The sequence below is a fragment of the Bubalus kerabau genome, chromosome 13 (genome assembly GCF_029407905.1).
Source record: "Bubalus kerabau isolate K-KA32 ecotype Philippines breed swamp buffalo chromosome 13, PCC_UOA_SB_1v2, whole genome shotgun sequence".
NCBI classification, from domain to species: domain Eukaryota; kingdom Metazoa; phylum Chordata; class Mammalia; order Artiodactyla; family Bovidae; genus Bubalus; species Bubalus kerabau.
This window is the reverse complement of record NC_073636.1, coordinates 28,482,173-28,485,858: the sequence shown is the minus strand read 5'-3', so window position 1 is coordinate 28,485,858 and position 3,686 is coordinate 28,482,173. Positions and strand designations below refer to the sequence as shown.

Sequence of the window (3,686 nt, the reverse complement as noted above, 5' to 3'; positions counted from 1 at the left end):
CAGATGCCATGGTCTTAGTTTTCCGAATGTTGAGTTTTAAGCCAACTTTTTCACTCTCCTCTTTCACCTTCATCAAGAGGCTCTTTAGTTCTCCTTCACTTTCTGCCATAAGTGTGGTGTTATCTGCATATCTGAGGTACTGATATTTTTCCCAGCAATCTTGATTCCAGCTTGTGCTTCATCCAGTCCAGCGTTTCTCATGATGTACTCTGCATATAAGTTAAATAAGCAGGGTGACAATATACAGCCTGACATACTCCTTTCCCAATTTGGAACCCATCTGTTGTTCCATGTCCAGTTCTAACTGTTGCTTCTTGACCTGCATACAGATTTCTCAGGAGGCAGGTCAGGTGCTCTGGTATTCCCATCTCTTGAAGAATTTTCCAGTTTGTTGTGAACAATTTCATCAGAGCATCTAATGAAGGAATTTTTAGATAAGAAGTGATATCACAGTGACCCAAGGTTCATCAATTATTGTTTAAAATTTGTCAAGTGCAACAGTGACCATCACCAGTTTTTTGAGTTTCTGTACAACCAGGGGATCAGAACCTGGTCAGCTCCTCTGTCAAACCTAGGGAGCTACCGCAGCAACAGTACAGGATGTTTCAGACACACCTCACTGAAACCATTTGCCAACTCCAGCAAGAACCTCAGAACCTCTGCTTGATGCTCAGATTTTAAATCAAAGGTAACTCAAAATCAAATCCAGGAAGTAGCCTGCATTTCTAAGAATCAGAGTCCACAACTTTCTGGAGAAACACCTGCAGCTGGTGATAAAGGGTCGAACATGGAACAAAGGGTGATTATGATTTCTAAATCAGGATATTCTGCACACCCATCTATGGCAGACAAAGCTTATGTTCAGCAGTTTGTCATGTATTGCAAGGAGAAGCTTATTCGCTGAGAATTGGAGTTTTCTTTCAAAGAGCTGAGAGCCCAGAAATACAATCTACGGAGACAGCATGAACAATGGGTAAATGAAGAGAGGCATTATATGAAAAGGAAAGAAGCAAATGCTTTTGATGAACAACTATTAAAACAGAAAATGGATGAGCTTCATAAGAAGTTGCACCAAGTAGCAGAGATGTCTCATGAGAACCTGCCCTCTTCCCAGGGGATGTCTGAAGTCAGTCCAGCACGTTTGGGGCCACACACAGACTCCCAGCAGGAACTAAGAGCTCTGAGTCTTCCAGCCATCCCTCAGCAGACCTCGAAGAATGCGGACAAGAAACCCAGAGAGGCAACTTCTGTTCCTCTTATGGCAAATGCTGTCACCACTGCTTTGGTGTTCCCAGCCGTCAACCAGAGTGTAGCTTGCCCGGTTCCTTTGGCAGGCCAGCCAGTGATGGATGCCATGTTTTCAGAGGTCAGCAAAGATGCCAGGTGTGTGAACAAAAGTACTCGTAAATTCAGGCCACAGAGTGGAGCAGAGATCAAAGGAGGGTGTGAAACACAGAGGTTATTAACACAAGTTCCTTTCACACAACTCCAAACACATCACTGGCACTGGTTCAGGCAACACCATCCAAAGTGCAGCCATCACCCACCGTGCACACAAAGTAAGCTCTTGGTTTCATCGTGAATATGTTTCAGGCTCCTACAGTTCCTGATATTTCTGATGACAAAGAGGAATGGCCATCTCTAGGTCAAAATGAAGATGCGTTTGAAGCCAAGTTTCAAAAAAATGTAACATCTTCTGGGGCTTTGGGGAGTCAGTAAGATCATCTCTTCTTTGTCATCTGCTTTTCCTGTCTTTGAAGATGGAAACAAAGAAAATTATGGATTACCACAGCCAAAAACTAAACCTGCAGGAGCCAGGACCTTTGGAGAACATTCCATGAGCTGGTTTCCTACAAAACCAAATGAAATGCCTCACACTGATGAGTTTCTGGATGATTCAGCCGTGGGGGGTGTCCGCTGCAACAAAAGCCTGGCGCCCAGCCCCAAGAGCCCAGGAGACTTGAGGTTCGCCGTGCAGCTCACGTCTATGCCCTTCCACAGGCTTCCCATGGACTCCGTGCACCCACTGGAAGAGAAAGAAAATATGGTAGCACACCAGCACACCCATGTGGCTTTGGATTCTTTCAAAAGAAACAAGGTGGAACCCTTGAAAGAAAGTTCAGTCCAATTGAAGAGATAAGCTGAGACTTAGTGTGCCCCGCAGATGTCCCTTCTGCATCCTTGCTCTGTCTGGGCCAGCCTGCTGCAGCCATGCTGACCAGCAAGGCAGAGTGGGACCCCCTGACTTTGCCATTGCAGAGGATCCGTCAGAAGCCAGCGCTGGGCTCCAGGCTGAATCGATGCAGGCTGGCTTGTTTGGGAACGTAGATGCTCCAAACTTCACTGTTGAGAGTTCCTGAGATGAGGAGTTGATTCTCAAACTTTTATCCGAGCTTTCTAAACCAGTGAGTTTCTATCCAAATACTTACGAATGGACATGTAAGCTTCCAGCCATCAAGCCCAAGACTGAATTCCAATTAGGCTCTTTGCTGGTCTACATTGATCAGCTTCTTGGAGAAGGGGCTTTTGCCCAAGTCTATGAAGTTACCCATGGAGATGTGAACAATAGCAAAAATAAGGAGAAATTTGTTTTGAAGGTAAACAATCTGTACAATATGGAAGTGAATTTTAGAAAAAAAGTTAAGCTGCAAGTATGTTAAACGGAGAACACTCCTGAACTTCAAGTGTGCATGCTCTCCAAAACGATGCCATCCAGATTCCAAATGTCGAGGGCCCTCGATGTGAATAGGGAGCAAAAAAAAAAAAAAATCCATCTTACAAAGGAAGTTGAGCATCCTAAATTGGTTCAGTGAAGTGGTGGACCAACTGCACATTCCAGTAGGAGAATTGCTTTCTGCTGTCCTCGAGCAGTGGAGGGAGGAAGAATACATTACAATAGATGGCACTTACTCTGTATATGACTGAATTAAGAATTCTGTACATTGATGTATTCCTAACCACTGAATAGGGGGAAATCAGACTCAGTTAACAGTCCCCTTCCTCTCTTGTTATCAACATTGCAGCACTGCACTGTCTTTAGGAGAAATATCTCACTGGTGTGAAGCAATGCCACCTTCCTCCACTGCGACCTCACAGACGCCCCCTGTAACACAGACCCAGAGCTGTGAGCATCTTGGACTCAGTACAATTTTGCTTGTTTCTGTGGTTTGTGTCATGGACAGTTCAAGTGTGTGTGTCCTCCCTGCCTCCCTGGAAGCCATGACCACAGCTGGTCTTTCCCTCTCTCTAGGTGGATGGGCTCAACGGTCATGGAGGACTGGGTATATTTTAAATGTCCAGCTGACTCCTGGATGTTGGCTGGTGGTCATATTAAGAGAGAGGAGCCCAAATACACCTTGAAAATGCCGAGGCTAGCATTTTGACACACAGCTTTAGAAAATGAGCCAACTCTCAGAGACCAAAAAATGACTTTTGATTGGAAAGTACCCAATGACTTTGGAGGTGGAAAAAAGGAGGTGGTGGAAGCTGACAAAATGAGTCTGAATTCATTTGAAAGACTGAATGCAAGAGAGAAGTCAAAAAGTGCTCTAGAAATTATGAGAGAGACATAGGCCCCTCCCATCCTTCTCCCATTTAAACATAAAATTATTGAAATTGAAGCTGTGGTTTTGGTACAAGAATAGACCGATCCATGAAACAGAGTGGAGATTTAAGGGAAAATTTGT

General features: G+C 44.6%; 1 pseudogene; it reads left to right on the top strand.

The window, feature by feature from the left end:
• Window positions 1-418: 418 nt before the first annotated feature.
• On the top strand, window positions 419-2,732 carry LOC129626168 (mitotic checkpoint serine/threonine-protein kinase BUB1-like; annotated as a pseudogene).
• The last annotated feature ends 954 nt before the right edge of the window (window positions 2,733-3,686 follow it).